The 16,254-nt window shown below is 56.7% G+C and overlaps 12 non-coding genes and 8 pseudogenes across 12 annotated transcripts; all 20 read right to left on the reverse strand.

Moving 5' to 3' along the window:
- Nucleotides 1-574: 574 nt before the first annotated feature.
- Nucleotides 575-765, reverse strand: LOC147099383 (U2 spliceosomal RNA). The gene has a single exon (XR_015074058.1). It is a non-coding gene; the product is annotated as a U2 spliceosomal RNA (small nuclear RNA).
- A 638-nt stretch (nucleotides 766-1,403) lies between these two features.
- LOC147099384 (U2 spliceosomal RNA) lies at nucleotides 1,404-1,593 on the reverse strand. Its single transcript, XR_015074089.1, has one exon. It is a non-coding gene; the product is annotated as a U2 spliceosomal RNA (small nuclear RNA).
- A 638-nt stretch (nucleotides 1,594-2,231) lies between these two features.
- On the reverse strand, nucleotides 2,232-2,439 carry LOC147099385 (U2 spliceosomal RNA; annotated as a pseudogene).
- Nucleotides 2,440-3,077: 638 nt separating this feature from the next.
- On the reverse strand, nucleotides 3,078-3,268 carry LOC147099386 (U2 spliceosomal RNA). The gene has a single exon (XR_015074059.1). It is a non-coding gene; the product is annotated as a U2 spliceosomal RNA (small nuclear RNA).
- A 638-nt stretch (nucleotides 3,269-3,906) lies between these two features.
- LOC147099387 (U2 spliceosomal RNA) lies at nucleotides 3,907-4,097 on the reverse strand. Its single transcript, XR_015074060.1, has one exon. It is a non-coding gene; the product is annotated as a U2 spliceosomal RNA (small nuclear RNA).
- Nucleotides 4,098-4,735: 638 nt separating this feature from the next.
- On the reverse strand, nucleotides 4,736-4,913 carry LOC147099388 (U2 spliceosomal RNA; annotated as a pseudogene).
- Nucleotides 4,914-5,551: 638 nt separating this feature from the next.
- On the reverse strand, nucleotides 5,552-5,729 carry LOC147099389 (U2 spliceosomal RNA; annotated as a pseudogene).
- A 638-nt stretch (nucleotides 5,730-6,367) lies between these two features.
- LOC147099390 (U2 spliceosomal RNA) lies at nucleotides 6,368-6,558 on the reverse strand. Its single transcript, XR_015074061.1, has one exon. It is a non-coding gene; the product is annotated as a U2 spliceosomal RNA (small nuclear RNA).
- A 638-nt stretch (nucleotides 6,559-7,196) lies between these two features.
- Nucleotides 7,197-7,387, reverse strand: LOC147099391 (U2 spliceosomal RNA). The gene has a single exon (XR_015074062.1). It is a non-coding gene; the product is annotated as a U2 spliceosomal RNA (small nuclear RNA).
- Nucleotides 7,388-8,025: 638 nt separating this feature from the next.
- Nucleotides 8,026-8,216, reverse strand: LOC147099392 (U2 spliceosomal RNA). The gene has a single exon (XR_015074064.1). It is a non-coding gene; the product is annotated as a U2 spliceosomal RNA (small nuclear RNA).
- A 638-nt stretch (nucleotides 8,217-8,854) lies between these two features.
- On the reverse strand, nucleotides 8,855-9,045 carry LOC147099393 (U2 spliceosomal RNA). The gene has a single exon (XR_015074065.1). It is a non-coding gene; the product is annotated as a U2 spliceosomal RNA (small nuclear RNA).
- Nucleotides 9,046-9,683: 638 nt separating this feature from the next.
- Nucleotides 9,684-9,890, reverse strand: LOC147099394 (U2 spliceosomal RNA; annotated as a pseudogene).
- A 1,606-nt stretch (nucleotides 9,891-11,496) lies between these two features.
- On the reverse strand, nucleotides 11,497-11,708 carry LOC147099395 (U2 spliceosomal RNA; annotated as a pseudogene).
- Nucleotides 11,709-11,812: 104 nt separating this feature from the next.
- On the reverse strand, nucleotides 11,813-11,895 carry LOC147099396 (U2 spliceosomal RNA; annotated as a pseudogene).
- A 638-nt stretch (nucleotides 11,896-12,533) lies between these two features.
- LOC147099397 (U2 spliceosomal RNA) lies at nucleotides 12,534-12,745 on the reverse strand (annotated as a pseudogene).
- A 104-nt stretch (nucleotides 12,746-12,849) lies between these two features.
- Nucleotides 12,850-12,932, reverse strand: LOC147099398 (U2 spliceosomal RNA; annotated as a pseudogene).
- Nucleotides 12,933-13,570: 638 nt separating this feature from the next.
- On the reverse strand, nucleotides 13,571-13,761 carry LOC147099399 (U2 spliceosomal RNA). Its single transcript, XR_015074066.1, has one exon. It is a non-coding gene; the product is annotated as a U2 spliceosomal RNA (small nuclear RNA).
- Nucleotides 13,762-14,399: 638 nt separating this feature from the next.
- On the reverse strand, nucleotides 14,400-14,590 carry LOC147099400 (U2 spliceosomal RNA). The gene has a single exon (XR_015074067.1). It is a non-coding gene; the product is annotated as a U2 spliceosomal RNA (small nuclear RNA).
- Nucleotides 14,591-15,228: 638 nt separating this feature from the next.
- On the reverse strand, nucleotides 15,229-15,419 carry LOC147099401 (U2 spliceosomal RNA). Its single transcript, XR_015074068.1, has one exon. It is a non-coding gene; the product is annotated as a U2 spliceosomal RNA (small nuclear RNA).
- Nucleotides 15,420-16,057: 638 nt separating this feature from the next.
- On the reverse strand, nucleotides 16,058-16,248 carry LOC147099402 (U2 spliceosomal RNA). Its single transcript, XR_015074069.1, has one exon. It is a non-coding gene; the product is annotated as a U2 spliceosomal RNA (small nuclear RNA).
- Between the last annotated feature and the right edge of the window lie 6 nt (nucleotides 16,249-16,254).

A 16,254-nucleotide genomic window follows, 5' to 3' on the forward strand; every position in this document is an offset into this window, starting at 1 on the left:
GCGGTCGGCCGAGCGCAGGTGCGACGGCGGGCCTGCAGCAAGAGAGCAATTTCGGCCAGGGCTTACTTACTTGCAAGCCAGACGAAAAGCCGTGCCCGTATGGCACCCCCTTCCCTTCGGCGGAGATGACGCCATGAAAGCATTTGCATTTTGCGAGCAATTAACCAACCGGGCGGCGCGCAGGAGCGCGCCGGCGGGGCTTGCGGTGTCCCCTCCCCCCTCCTTTTCCAACGGGGGCGGGCGCAGTGGCTCAGAAATCCAACAGGGTGCAGCACGGTCCAGGTCAGCTGCAGAGCGGGAAAGGTGGCGAGGCCCCGCCCTGAAATCCAGGGCACGTCCCCATATGCAAATAAGAAAGAAAAACACAATTTTGACATGCAAACGCAGAGCGAAAAACACCCCCGAAGGCGGCTGCTTAGCCTGCGGCGCGGCCGGCCAGCGAGCGGGTGAAAAGTAAGGCGGCGGCACGACAAGGGCGAGCCCGAGCGGCTCTACAACGGAAAGACAGCACGGCTGAAAGTGGTGCGAAAACTTTTTCTGCTTTTGACTTTTGCGACTTCCCACCCCAAAGAGGGGAAGCTGCACCGCTCCCGGAAGCACTGCAATACCAGGTCGATGCGTGGAGTGGACGGAGCAAGCCCCTGTTCCATCTCCCTGTTCCAAAAATCAATTTAATATTTGGTCCCCAGATAGGGGACGTATCAGATATTAAACTGATAAGAACAGATACTACACTTGATCTTAGCCAAAAGGCCGAGAAGCGATAGCCTGTAAACTCCCGCCGACGCGCAAGTGTCCCTCGGCCTCTGTCTTCTCCGTCAATCTGGCCGCGGTCGGCCGAGCGCAGGTGCGACGGCGGGCCTGCAGCAAGAGAGCAATTTCGGCCAGGGCTTACTTACTTGCAAGCCAGACGAAAAGCCGTGCCCGTATGGCACCCCCTTCCCTTCGGCGGAGATGACGCCATGAAAGCATTTGCATTTTGCGAGCAATTAACCAACCGGGCGGCGCGCAGGAGCGCGCCGGCGGGGCTTGCGGTGTCCCCTCCCCCCTCCTTTTCCAACGGGGGCGGGCGCAGTGGCTCAGAAATCCAACAGGGTGCAGCACGGTCCAGGTCAGCTGCAGAGCGGGAAAGGTGGCGAGGCCCCGCCCTGAAATCCAGGGCACGTCCCCATATGCAAATAAGAAAGAAAAACACAATTTTGACATGCAAACGCAGAGCGAAAAACACCCCCGAAGGCGGCTGCTTAGCCTGCGGCGCGGCCGGCCAGCGAGCGGGTGAAAAGTAAGGCGGCGGCACGACAAGGGCGAGCCCGAGCGGCTCTACAACGGAAAGACAGCACGGCTGAAAGTGGTGCGAAAACTTTTTCTGCTTTTGACTTTTGCGACTTCCCACCCCAAAGAGGGGAAGCTGCACCGCTCCCGGAAGCACTGCAATACCAGGTCGATGCGTGGAGTGGACGGAGCAAGCCCCTGTTCCATCTCCTGTTCCAAAAATCAATTTAATATTTGGTCCCCAGATAGGGGACGTATCAGATATTAAACTGATAAGAACAGATACTACACTTGATCTTAGCCAAAAGGCCGAGAAGCGATAGCCTGTAAACTCCCGCCGACGCGCAAGTGTCCCTCGGCCTCTGTCTTCTCCGTCAATCTGGCCGCGGTCGGCCGAGCGCAGGTGCGACGGCGGGCCTGCAGCAAGAGAGCAATTTCGGCCAGGGCTTACTTACTTGCAAGCCAGACGAAAAGCCGTGCCCGTATGGCACCCCCTTCCCTTCGGCGGAGATGACGCCATGAAAGCATTTGCATTTTGCGAGCAAATTAACCAACCGGGCGGCGCGCAGGAGCGCGCCGGCGGGGCTTGCGGTGTCCCCTCCCCCCTCCTTTTCCAACGGGGGCGGGCGCAGTGGCTCAGAAATCCAACAGGGTGCAGCACGGTCCAGGTCAGCTGCAGAGCGGGAAAGGTGGCGAGGCCCCGCCCTGAAATCCAGGGCACGTCCCCATATGCAAATAAGAAAGAAAAACACAATTTTGACATGCAAACGCAGAGCGAAAAACACCCCCGAAGCGGCTGCTTAGCCTGCGGCGCGGCCGGCCAGCGAGCGGGTGAAAAGTAAGGCGGCGGCACGACAAGGGCGAGCCCGAGCGGCTCTACAACGGAAAGACAGCACGGCTGAAAGTGGTGCGAAAACTTTTTCTGCTTTTGACTTTTGCGACTTCCCACCCCAAAGAGGGGAAGCTGCACCGCTCCCGGAAGCACTGCAATACCAGGTCGATGCGTGGAGTGGACGGAGCAAGCCCCTGTTCCATCTCCCTGTTCCAAAAATCAATTTAATATTTGGTCCCCAGATAGGGGACGATCGCAGATAGGGGACGTATCAGATATTAAACTGATAAGAACAGATACTACACTTGATCTTAGCCAAAAGGCCGAGAAGCGATAGCCTGTAAACTCCCGCCGACGCGCAAGTGTCCCTCGGCCTCTGTCTTCTCCGTCAATCTGGCCGCGGTCGGCCGAGCGCAGGTGCGACGGCGGGCCTGCAGCAAGAGAGCAATTTCGGCCAGGGCTTACTTACTTGCAAGCCAGACGAAAAGCCGTGCCCGTATGGCACCCCCTTCCCTTCGGCGGAGATGACGCCATGAAAGCATTTGCATTTTGCGAGCAATTAACCAACCGGGCGGCGCGCAGGAGCGCGCCGGCGGGGCTTGCGGTGTCCCCTCCCCCCTCCTTTTCCAACGGGGGCGGGCGCAGTGGCTCAGAAATCCAACAGGGTGCAGCACGGTCCAGGTCAGCTGCAGAGCGGGAAAGGTGGCGAGGCCCCGCCCTGAAATCCAGGGCACGTCCCCATATGCAAATAAGAAAGAAAAACACAATTTTGACATGCAAACGCAGAGCGAAAAACACCCCCGAAGGCGGCTGCTTAGCCTGCGGCGCGGCCGGCCAGCGAGCGGGTGAAAAGTAAGGCGGCGGCACGACAAGGGCGAGCCCGAGCGGCTCTACAACGGAAAGACAGCACGGCTGAAAGTGGTGCGAAAACTTTTTCTGCTTTTGACTTTTGCGACTTCCCACCCCAAAGAGGGGAAGCTGCACCGCTCCCGGAAGCACTGCAATACCAGGTCGATGCGTGGAGTGGACGGAGCAAGCCCCTGTTCCATCTCCCTGTTCCAAAAATCAATTTAATATTTGGTCCCCAGATAGGGGACGTATCAGATATTAAACTGATAAGAACAGATACTACACTTGATCTTAGCCAAAAGGCCGAGAAGCGATAGCCTGTAAACTCCCGCCGACGCGCAAGTGTCCCTCGGCCTCTGTCTTCTCCGTCAATCTGGCCGCGGTCGGCCGAGCGCAGGTGCGACGGCGGGCCTGCAGCAAGAGAGCAATTTCGGCCAGGGCTTACTTACTTGCAAGCCAGACGAAAAGCCGTGCCCGTATGGCACCCCCTTCCCTTCGGCGGAGATGACGCCATGAAAGCATTTGCATTTTGCGAGCAATTAACCAACCGGGCGGCGCGCAGGAGCGCGCCGGCGGGGCTTGCGGTGTCCCCTCCCCCCTCCTTTTCCAACGGGGGCGGGCGCAGTGGCTCAGAAATCCAACAGGGTGCAGCACGGTCCAGGTCAGCTGCAGAGCGGGAAAGGTGGCGAGGCCCCGCCCTGAAATCCAGGGCACGTCCCCATATGCAAATAAGAAAGAAAAACACAATTTTGACATGCAAACGCAGAGCGAAAAACACCCCCGAAGGCGGCTGCTTAGCCTGCGGCGCGGCCGGCCAGCGAGCGGGTGAAAAGTAAGGCGGCGGCACGACAAGGGCGAGCCCGAGCGGCTCTACAACGGAAAGACAGCACGGCTGAAAGTGGTGCGAAAACTTTTTCTGCTTTTGACTTTTGCGACTTCCCACCCCAAAGAGGGGAAGCTGCACCGCTCCCGGAAGCACTGCAATACCAGGTCGATGCGTGGAGTGGACGGAGCAAGCCCCTGTTCCATCTCCCTGTTCCAAAAATCAATTTAATATTTGGTCCCCAGATAGGGGACGTATCAGATATTAAACTGATAAGAACAGATACTACACTTGATCTTAGCCAAAAGGCCGAGAAGCGATAGCCTGTAAACTCCCGCCGACGCGCAAGTGTCCCTCGGCCTCTGTCTTCTCCGTCAATCTGGCCGCGGTCGGCCGAGCGCAGGTGCGACGGCGGGCCTGCAGCAAGAGAGCAATTTCGGCCAGGGCTTACTTACTTGCAAGCCAGACGAAAAGCCGTGCCCGTATGGCACCCCCTTCCCTTCGGCGGAGATGACGCCATGAAAGCATTTGCATTTTGCGAGCAATTAACCAACCGGGCGGCGCGCAGGAGCGCGCCGGCGGGGCTTGCGGTGTCCCCTCCCCCCTCCTTTTCCAACGGGGGCGGGCGCAGTGGCTCAGAAATCCAACAGGGTGCAGCACGGTCCAGGTCAGCTGCAGAGCGGGAAAGGTGGCGAGGCCCCGCCCTGAAATCCAGGGCACGTCCCCATATGCAAATAAGAAAGAAAAACACAATTTTGACATGCAAACGCAGAGCGAAAAACACCCCCGAAGGCGGCTGCTTAGCCTGCGGCGCGGCCGGCCAGCGAGCGGGTGAAAAGTAAGGCGGCGGCACGACAAGGGCGAGCCCGAGCGGCTCTACAACGGAAAGACAGCACGGCTGAAAGTGGTGCGAAAACTTTTTCTGCTTTTGACTTTTGCGACTTCCCACCCCAAAGAGGGGAAGCTGCACCGCTCCCGGAAGCACTGCAATACCAGGTCGATGCGTGGAGTGGACGGAGCAAGCCCCTGTTCCATAAATCAATTTAATATTTGGTCCCCAGATAGGGGACGTATCAGATATTAAACTGATAAGAACAGATACTACACTTGATCTTAGCCAAAAGGCCGAGAAGCGATAGCCTGTAAACTCCCGCCGACGCGCAAGTGTCCCTCGGCCTCTGTCTTCTCCGTCAATCTGGCCGCGGTCGGCCGAGCGCAGGTGCGACGGCGGGCCTGCAGCAAGAGAGCAATTTCGGCCAGGGCTTACTTACTTGCAAGCCAGACGAAAAGCCGTGCCCGTATGGCACCCCCTTCCCTTCGGCGGAGATGACGCCATGAAAGCATTTGCATTTTGCGAGCAATTAACCAACCGGGCGGCGCGCAGGAGCGCGCCGGCGGGGCTTGCGGTGTCCCCTCCCCCCTCCTTTTCCAACGGGGGCGGGCGCAGTGGCTCAGAAATCCAACAGGGTGCAGCACGGTCCAGGTCAGCTGCAGAGCGGGAAAGGTGGCGAGGCCCCGCCCTGAAATCCAGGGCACGTCCCCATATGCAAATAAGAAAGAAAAACACAATTTTGACATGCAAACGCAGAGCGAAAAACACCCCCGAAGGCGGCTGCTTAGCCTGCGGCGCGGCCGGCCAGCGAGCGGGTGAAAAGTAAGGCGGCGGCACGACAAGGGCGAGCCCGAGCGGCTCTACAACGGAAAGACAGCACGGCTGAAAGTGGTGCGAAAACTTTTTCTGCTTTTGACTTTTGCGACTTCCCACCCCAAAGAGGGGAAGCTGCACCGCTCCCGGAAGCACTGCAATACCAGGTCGATGCGTGGAGTGGACGGAGCAAGCCCCTGTTCCATAAATCAATTTAATATTTGGTCCCCAGATAGGGGACGTATCAGATATTAAACTGATAAGAACAGATACTACACTTGATCTTAGCCAAAAGGCCGAGAAGCGATAGCCTGTAAACTCCCGCCGACGCGCAAGTGTCCCTCGGCCTCTGTCTTCTCCGTCAATCTGGCCGCGGTCGGCCGAGCGCAGGTGCGACGGCGGGCCTGCAGCAAGAGAGCAATTTCGGCCAGGGCTTACTTACTTGCAAGCCAGACGAAAAGCCGTGCCCGTATGGCACCCCCTTCCCTTCGGCGGAGATGACGCCATGAAAGCATTTGCATTTTGCGAGCAATTAACCAACCGGGCGGCGCGCAGGAGCGCGCCGGCGGGGCTTGCGGTGTCCCCTCCCCCCTCCTTTTCCAACGGGGGCGGGCGCAGTGGCTCAGAAATCCAACAGGGTGCAGCACGGTCCAGGTCAGCTGCAGAGCGGGAAAGGTGGCGAGGCCCCGCCCTGAAATCCAGGGCACGTCCCCATATGCAAATAAGAAAGAAAAACACAATTTTGACATGCAAACGCAGAGCGAAAAACACCCCCGAAGGCGGCTGCTTAGCCTGCGGCGCGGCCGGCCAGCGAGCGGGTGAAAAGTAAGGCGGCGGCACGACAAGGGCGAGCCCGAGCGGCTCTACAACGGAAAGACAGCACGGCTGAAAGTGGTGCGAAAACTTTTTCTGCTTTTGACTTTTGCGACTTCCCACCCCAAAGAGGGGAAGCTGCACCGCTCCCGGAAGCACTGCAATACCAGGTCGATGCGTGGAGTGGACGGAGCAAGCCCCTGTTCCATCTCCCTGTTCCAAAAATCAATTTAATATTTGGTCCCCAGATAGGGGACGTATCAGATATTAAACTGATAAGAACAGATACTACACTTGATCTTAGCCAAAAGGCCGAGAAGCGATAGCCTGTAAACTCCCGCCGACGCGCAAGTGTCCCTCGGCCTCTGTCTTCTCCGTCAATCTGGCCGCGGTCGGCCGAGCGCAGGTGCGACGGCGGGCCTGCAGCAAGAGAGCAATTTCGGCCAGGGCTTACTTACTTGCAAGCCAGACGAAAAGCCGTGCCCGTATGGCACCCCCTTCCCTTCGGCGGAGATGACGCCATGAAAGCATTTGCATTTTGCGAGCAATTAACCAACCGGGCGGCGCGCAGGAGCGCGCCGGCGGGGCTTGCGGTGTCCCCTCCCCCCTCCTTTTCCAACGGGGGCGGGCGCAGTGGCTCAGAAATCCAACAGGGTGCAGCACGGTCCAGGTCAGCTGCAGAGCGGGAAAGGTGGCGAGGCCCCGCCCTGAAATCCAGGGCACGTCCCCATATGCAAATAAGAAAGAAAAACACAATTTTGACATGCAAACGCAGAGCGAAAAACACCCCCGAAGGCGGCTGCTTAGCCTGCGGCGCGGCCGGCCAGCGAGCGGGTGAAAAGTAAGGCGGCGGCACGACAAGGGCGAGCCCGAGCGGCTCTACAACGGAAAGACAGCACGGCTGAAAGTGGTGCGAAAACTTTTTCTGCTTTTGACTTTTGCGACTTCCCACCCCAAAGAGGGGAAGCTGCACCGCTCCCGGAAGCACTGCAATACCAGGTCGATGCGTGGAGTGGACGGAGCAAGCCCCTGTTCCATCTCCCTGTTCCAAAAATCAATTTAATATTTGGTCCCCAGATAGGGGACGTATCAGATATTAAACTGATAAGAACAGATACTACACTTGATCTTAGCCAAAAGGCCGAGAAGCGATAGCCTGTAAACTCCCGCCGACGCGCAAGTGTCCCTCGGCCTCTGTCTTCTCCGTCAATCTGGCCGCGGTCGGCCGAGCGCAGGTGCGACGGCGGGCCTGCAGCAAGAGAGCAATTTCGGCCAGGGCTTACTTACTTGCAAGCCAGACGAAAAGCCGTGCCCGTATGGCACCCCCTTCCCTTCGGCGGAGATGACGCCATGAAAGCATTTGCATTTTGCGAGCAATTAACCAACCGGGCGGCGCGCAGGAGCGCGCCGGCGGGGCTTGCGGTGTCCCCTCCCCCCTCCTTTTCCAACGGGGGCGGGCGCAGTGGCTCAGAAATCCAACAGGGTGCAGCACGGTCCAGGTCAGCTGCAGAGCGGGAAAGGTGGCGAGGCCCCGCCCTGAAATCCAGGGCACGTCCCCATATGCAAATAAGAAAGAAAAACACAATTTTGACATGCAAACGCAGAGCGAAAAACACCCCCGAAGGCGGCTGCTTAGCCTGCGGCGCGGCCGGCCAGCGAGCGGGTGAAAAGTAAGGCGGCGGCACGACAAGGGCGAGCCCGAGCGGCTCTACAACGGAAAGACAGCACGGCTGAAAGTGGTGCGAAAACTTTTTCTGCTTTTGACTTTTGCGACTTCCCACCCCAAAGAGGGGAAGCTGCACCGCTCCCGGAAGCACTGCAATACCAGGTCGATGCGTGGAGTGGACGGAGCAAGCCCCTGTTCCATCTCCCTGTTCCAAAAATCAATTTAATATTTGGTCCCCAGATAGGGGACGTATCAGATATTAAACTGATAAGAACAGATACTACACTTGATCTTAGCCAAAAGGCCGAGAAGCGATAGCCTGTAAACTCCCGCCGACGCGCAAGTGTCCCTCGGCCTCTGTCTTCTCCGTCAATCTGGCCGCGGTCGGCCGAGCGCAGGTGCGACGGCGGGCCTGCAGCAAGAGAGCAATTTCGGCCAGGGCTTACTTACTTGCAAGCCAGACGAAAAGCCGTGCCCGTATGGCACCCCCTTCCCTTCGGCGGAGATGACGCCATGAAAGCATTTGCATTTTGCGAGCAATTAACCAACCGGGCGGCGCGCAGGAGCGCGCCGGCGGGGCTTGCGGTGTCCCCTCCCCCCTCCTTTTCCAACGGGGGCGGGCGCAGTGGCTCAGAAATCCAACAGGGTGCAGCACGGTCCAGGTCAGCTGCAGAGCGGGAAAGGTGGCGAGGCCCCGCCCTGAAATCCAGGGCACGTCCCCATATGCAAATAAGAAAGAAAAACACAATTTTGACATGCAAACGCAGAGCGAAAAACACCCCCGAAGGCGGCTGCTTAGCCTGCGGCGCGGCCGGCCAGCGAGCGGGTGAAAAGTAAGGCGGCGGCACGACAAGGGCGAGCCCGAGCGGCTCTACAACGGAAAGACAGCACGGCTGAAAGTGGTGCGAAAACTTTTTCTGCTTTTGACTTTTGCGACTTCCCACCCCAAAGAGGGGAAGCTGCACCGCTCCCGGAAGCACTGCAATACCAGGTCGATGCGTGGAGTGGACGGAGCAAGCCCCTGTTCCATCTCCCTGTTCCAAAAATCAATTTAATATTTGGTCCCCAGATAGGGGACGTATCAGATATTAAACTGATAAGAACAGATACTACACTTGATCTTAGCCAAAAGGCCGAGAAGCGATAGCCTGTAAACTCCCGCCGACGCGCAAGTGTCCCTCGGCCTCTGTCTTCTCCGTCAATCTGGCCGCGGTCGGCCGAGCGCAGGTGCGACGGCGGGCCTGCAGCAAGAGAGCAATTTCGGCCAGGGCTTACTTACTTGCAAGCCAGACGAAAAGCCGTGCCCGTATGGCACCCCCTTCCCTTCGGCGGAGATGACGCCATGAAAGCATTTGCATTTTGCGAGCAATTAACCAACCGGGCGGCGCGCAGGAGCGCGCCGGCGGGGCTTGCGGTGTCCCCTCCCCCCTCCTTTTCCAACGGGGGCGGGCGCAGTGGCTCAGAAATCCAACAGGGTGCAGCACGGTCCAGGTCAGCTGCAGAGCGGGAAAGGTGGCGAGGCCCCGCCCTGAAATCCAGGGCACGTCCCCATATGCAAATAAGAAAGAAAAACACAATTTTGACATGCAAACGCAGAGCGAAAAACACCCCCGAAGGCGGCTGCTTAGCCTGCGGCGCGGCCGGCCAGCGAGCGGGTGAAAAGTAAGGCGGCGGCACGACAAGGGCGAGCCCGAGCGGCTCTACAACGGAAAGACAGCACGGCTGAAAGTGGTGCGAAAACTTTTTCTGCTTTTGACTTTTGCGACTTCCCACCCCAAAGAGGGGAAGCTGCACCGCTCCCGGAAGCACTGCAATACCAGGTCGATGCGTGGAGTGGACGGAGCAAGCCCCTGTTCCATCTCCCTGTTCCAAAAATCAATTTAATATTTGGTCCCCAGATAGGGGACGTATCAGATATTAAACTGATAAGAACAGATTTTTTTTTTTTTTTTTTTTTTTCAATATATATGCTTTATTCATAAAAATCTTTGTTCATGTACATGACAATGCAGTCCACATCTGGTACAGTGCAAATTAACTTCAGCACATGGCACTCAATTTACAAATTACATTACATTTATCATTACATATATCAAAGCATGTTTCAATATATAACAATATACACTCCACAAAGCATATTACAGATGAAAGCAGTACATGGTACTCTCTTTACACAAACAGGTACATTTTCATTGCATGTTTTATCAGTCATACAGCCCAAGGGGGGCCGAGATGCATTCCAACATTTCTCAAAATACATTACATTACAATCCACCAACCGTATTATATATGGCTTAATAATACACATGAACGCAGTACATGGTACTCTATTTACATTCACAGATTACAAGTGCTTTACAATTAACACACTTGTACGTCATGCGGCCCGAGGGGGGGGTTTTCCACTGGTTTCAGCCCCTCAGTGTACACTGGCGGGAGGGCCTTAAACTGTGGCCCTTCCCCATCGTGCCTTGGCGGCGGCGGCACCAACCTTTAGTGCGTCCCTCAGCACGTACTCCCGGACCTTGGAATGTGCCAATCTGCAACACTCGGTCGTGGACATCTCCTTGCTCTGGAAGACCAGCAAGTTTCGGGCAGACCAAAGGGCGTCTTTCACCGAGTTGATGATCTTCCAGCAGCAGTTGATGTTTGTCTCGGTGTGCGTCCCTGGGAACAGTCCGTAGAGCACAGAGTCCTGTGTTACCGAGCTGCTCGGGATGAACCTCGACAAAGACCACTGCATCTCTTTCCAGACCTTCTGTGCAAAGGCACATTCCAGAAGGAGATGGATGACGGTCTCGTCCCAAGCGCAGCCTCCTCGCGGACAGCGTGCGGTGGAGCAGAGACGTCGGGAGTGCATGAAGGATCTGACGGGGAGGGCCCTTCTCACCACCAGCCAAGCTACGTCTTGGTGCTTGTTTACTACACTTGATCTTAGCCAAAAGGCCGAGAAGCGATAGCCTGTAAACTCCCGCCGACGCGCAAGTGTCCCTCGGCCTCTGTCTTCTCCGTCAATCTGGCCGCGGTCGGCCGAGCGCAGGTGCGACGGCGGGCCTGCAGCAAGAGAGCAATTTCGGCCAGGGCTTACTTACTTGCAAGCCAGACGAAAAGCCGTGCCCGTATGGCACCCCCTTCCCTTCGGCGGAGATGACGCCATGAAAGCATTTGCATTTTGCGAGCAATTAACCAACCGGGCGGCACGCAGGAGCGCGCCGGCGGGGCTTGCGGTGTCCCCTCCCCCCTCCTTTTCCAACGGGGGCGGGCGCAGTGGCTCAGAAATCCAACAGGGTGCAGCACGGTCCAGGTCAGCTGCAGAGCGGGAAAGGTGGCGAGGCCCCGCCCTGAAATCCAGGGCACGTCCCCATATGCAAATAAGAAAGAAAAACACAATTTTGACATGCAAACGCAGAGCGAAAAACACCCCCGAAGGCGGCTGCTTAGCCTGCGGCGCGGCCGGCCAGCGAGCGGGTGAAAAGTAAGGCGGCGGCACGACAAGGGCGAGCCCGAGCGGCTCTACAACGGAAAGACAGCACGGCTGAAAGTGGTGCGAAAACTTTTTCTGCTTTTGACTTTTGCGACTTCCCACCCCAAAGAGGGGAAGCTGCACCGCTCCCGGAAGCACTGCAATACCAGGTCGATGCGTGGAGTGGACGGAGCAAGCCCCTGTTCCATCTCCCTGTTCCAAAAATCAATTTAATATTTGGTCCCCAGATAGGGGACGTATCAGATATTAAACTGATAAGAACAGATTTTTTTTTTTTTTTTTTTTTTTTTTTTCAATATATATGCTTTATTCATAAAAATCTTTGTTCATGTACATGACAATGCAGTCCACATCTGGTACAGTGCAAATTAACTTCAGCACATGGCACTCAATTTACAAATTACATTACATTTTTCATTACATATATCAAAGCATGTTTCAATATATAACAATATACACTCCACAAATCATATTACTACACTTGATCTTAGCCAAAAGGCCGAGAAGCGATAGCCTGTAAACTCCCGCCGACGCGCAAGTGTCCCTCGGCCTCTGTCTTCTCCGTCAATCTGGCCGCGGTCGGCCGAGCGCAGGTGCGACGGCGGGCCTGCAGCAAGAGAGCAATTTCGGCCAGGGCTTACTTACTTGCAAGCCAGACGAAAAGCCGTGCCCGTATGGCACCCCCTTCCCTTCGGCGGAGATGACGCCATGAAAGCATTTGCATTTTGCGAGCAATTAACCAACCGGGCGGCGCGCAGGAGCGCGCCGGCGGGGCTTGCGGTGTCCCCTCCCCCCTCCTTTTCCAACGGGGGCGGGCGCAGTGGCTCAGAAATCCAACAGGGTGCAGCACGGTCCAGGTCAGCTGCAGAGCGGGAAAGGTGGCGAGGCCCCGCCCTGAAATCCAGGGCACGTCCCCATATGCAAATAAGAAAGAAAAACACAATTTTGACATGCAAACGCAGAGCGAAAAACACCCCCGAAGGCGGCTGCTTAGCCTGCGGCGCGGCCGGCCAGCGAGCGGGTGAAAAGTAAGGCGGCGGCACGACAAGGGCGAGCCCGAGCGGCTCTACAACGGAAAGACAGCACGGCTGAAAGTGGTGCGAAAACTTTTTCTGCTTTTGACTTTTGCGACTTCCCACCCCAAAGAGGGGAAGCTGCACCGCTCCCGGAAGCACTGCAATACCAGGTCGATGCGTGGAGTGGACGGAGCAAGCCCCTGTTCCATCTCCCTGTTCCAAAAATCAATTTAATATTTGGTCCCCAGATAGGGGACGTATCAGATATTAAACTGATAAGAACAGATTTTTTTTTTTTTTTTTTTTTTTTTTTTCAATATATATGCTTTATTCATAAAAATCTTTGTTCATGTACATGACAATGCAGTCCACATCTGGTACAGTGCAAATTAACTTCAGCACATGGCACTCAATTTACAAATTACATTACATTTTTCATTACATATATCAAAGCATGTTTCAATATATAACAATATACACTCCACAAATCATATTACTACACTTGATCTTAGCCAAAAGGCCGAGAAGCGATAGCCTGTAAACTCCCGCCGACGCGCAAGTGTCCCTCGGCCTCTGTCTTCTCCGTCAATCTGGCCGCGGTCGGCCGAGCGCAGGTGCGACGGCGGGCCTGCAGCAAGAGAGCAATTTCGGCCAGGGCTTACTTACTTGCAAGCCAGACGAAAAGCCGTGCCCGTATGGCACCCCCTTCCCTTCGGCGGAGATGACGCCATGAAAGCATTTGCATTTTGCGAGCAATTAACCAACCGGGCGGCGCGCAGGAGCGCGCCGGCGGGGCTTGCGGTGTCCCCTCCCCCCTCCTTTTCCAACGGGGGCGGGCGCAGTGGCTCAGAAATCCAACAGGGTGCAGCACGGTCCAGGTCAGCTGCAGAGCGGGAAAGGTGGCGAGGCCCCGCCCTGAAATCCAGGGCACGTCCCCATATGCAAATAAGAAAGAAAAACACAATTTTGACATGCAAACGCAGAGCGAAAAACACCCCCGAAGGCGGCTGCTTAGCCTGCGGCGCGGCCGGCCAGCGAGCGGGTGAAAAGTAAGGCGGCGGCACGACAAGGGCGAGCCCGAGCGGCTCTACAACGGAAAGACAGCACGGCTGAAAGTGGTGCGAAAACTTTTTCTGCTTTTGACTTTTGCGACTTCCCACCCCAAAGAGGGGAAGCTGCACCGCTCCCGGAAGCACTGCAATACCAGGTCGATGCGTGGAGTGGACGGAGCAAGCCCCTGTTCCATCTCCCTGTTCCAAAAATCAATTTAATATTTGGTCCCCAGATAGGGGACGTATCAGATATTAAACTGATAAGAACAGATACTACACTTGATCTTAGCCAAAAGGCCGAGAAGCGATAGCCTGTAAACTCCCGCCGACGCGCAAGTGTCCCTCGGCCTCTGTCTTCTCCGTCAATCTGGCCGCGGTCGGCCGAGCGCAGGTGCGACGGCGGGCCTGCAGCAAGAGAGCAATTTCGGCCAGGGCTTACTTACTTGCAAGCCAGACGAAAAGCCGTGCCCGTATGGCACCCCCTTCCCTTCGGCGGAGATGACGCCATGAAAGCATTTGCATTTTGCGAGCAATTAACCAACCGGGCGGCGCGCAGGAGCGCGCCGGCGGGGCTTGCGGTGTCCCCTCCCCCCTCCTTTTCCAACGGGGGCGGGCGCAGTGGCTCAGAAATCCAACAGGGTGCAGCACGGTCCAGGTCAGCTGCAGAGCGGGAAAGGTGGCGAGGCCCCGCCCTGAAATCCAGGGCACGTCCCCATATGCAAATAAGAAAGAAAAACACAATTTTGACATGCAAACGCAGAGCGAAAAACACCCCCGAAGGCGGCTGCTTAGCCTGCGGCGCGGCCGGCCAGCGAGCGGGTGAAAAGTAAGGCGGCGGCACGACAAGGGCGAGCCCGAGCGGCTCTACAACGGAAAGACAGCACGGCTGAAAGTGGTGCGAAAACTTTTTCTGCTTTTGACTTTTGCGACTTCCCACCCCAAAGAGGGGAAGCTGCACCGCTCCCGGAAGCACTGCAATACCAGGTCGATGCGTGGAGTGGACGGAGCAAGCCCCTGTTCCATCTCCCTGTTCCAAAAATCAATTTAATATTTGGTCCCCAGATAGGGGACGTATCAGATATTAAACTGATAAGAACAGATACTACACTTGATCTTAGCCAAAAGGCCGAGAAGCGATAGCCTGTAAACTCCCGCCGACGCGCAAGTGTCCCTCGGCCTCTGTCTTCTCCGTCAATCTGGCCGCGGTCGGCCGAGCGCAGGTGCGACGGCGGGCCTGCAGCAAGAGAGCAATTTCGGCCAGGGCTTACTTACTTGCAAGCCAGACGAAAAGCCGTGCCCGTATGGCACCCCCTTCCCTTCGGCGGAGATGACGCCATGAAAGCATTTGCATTTTGCGAGCAATTAACCAACCGGGCGGCGCGCAGGAGCGCGCCGGCGGGGCTTGCGGTGTCCCCTCCCCCCTCCTTTTCCAACGGGGGCGGGCGCAGTGGCTCAGAAATCCAACAGGGTGCAGCACGGTCCAGGTCAGCTGCAGAGCGGGAAAGGTGGCGAGGCCCCGCCCTGAAATCCAGGGCACGTCCCCATATGCAAATAAGAAAGAAAAACACAATTTTGACATGCAAACGCAGAGCGAAAAACACCCCCGAAGGCGGCTGCTTAGCCTGCGGCGCGGCCGGCCAGCGAGCGGGTGAAAAGTAAGGCGGCGGCACGACAAGGGCGAGCCCGAGCGGCTCTACAACGGAAAGACAGCACGGCTGAAAGTGGTGCGAAAACTTTTTCTGCTTTTGACTTTTGCGACTTCCCACCCCAAAGAGGGGAAGCTGCACCGCTCCCGGAAGCACTGCAATACCAGGTCGATGCGTGGAGTGGACGGAGCAAGCCCCTGTTCCATCTCCCTGTTCCAAAAATCAATTTAATATTTGGTCCCCAGATAGGGGACGTATCAGATATTAAACTGATAAGAACAGATACTACACTTGATCTTAGCCAAAAGGCCGAGAAGCGATAGCCTGTAAACTCCCGCCGACGCGCAAGTGTCCCTCGGCCTCTGTCTTCTCCGTCAATCTGGCCGCGGTCGGCCGAGCGCAGGTGCGACGGCGGGCCTGCAGCAAGAGAGCAATTTCGGCCAGGGCTTACTTACTTGCAAGCCAGACGAAAAGCCGTGCCCGTATGGCACCCCCTTCCCTTCGGCGGAGATGACGCCATGAAAGCATTTGCATTTTGCGAGCAATTAACCAACCGGGCGGCGCGCAGGAGCGCGCCGGCGGGGCTTGCGGTGTCCCCTCCCCCCTCCTTTTCCAACGGGGGCGGGCGCAGTGGCTCAGAAATCCAACAGGGTGCAGCACGGTCCAGGTCAGCTGCAGAGCGGGAAAGGTGGCGAGGCCCCGCCCTGAAATCCAGGGCACGTCCCCATATGCAAATAAGAAAGAAAAACACAATTTTGACATGCAAACGCAGAGCGAAAAACACCCCCGAAGGCGGCTGCTTAGCCTGCGGCGCGGCCGGCCAGCGAGCGGGTGAAAAGTAAGGCGGCGGCACGACAAGGGCGAGCCCGAGCGGCTCTACAACGGAAAGACAGCACGGCTGAAAGTGGTGCGAAAACTTTTTCTGCTTTTGACTTTTGCGACTTCCCACCCCAAAGAGGGGAAGCTGCACCGCTCCCGGAAGCACTGCAATACCAGGTCGATGCGTGGAGTGGACGGAGCAAGCCCCTGTTCCATCTCCCTGTTCCAAAAATCAATTTAATATTTGGTCCCCAGATAGGGGACGTATCAGATATTAAACTGATAAGAACAGATACTACACTTGATCTTAGCCAAAAGGCCGAGAAGCGATAGCCTG

The sequence above is a fragment of the Somniosus microcephalus genome, chromosome 28 (genome assembly GCF_052327205.1).
Source record: "Somniosus microcephalus isolate GS21.2 chromosome 28, FLI_Smic_1.0, whole genome shotgun sequence".
NCBI classification, from domain to species: Eukaryota; Metazoa; Chordata; class Chondrichthyes; order Squaliformes; family Somniosidae; genus Somniosus; species Somniosus microcephalus.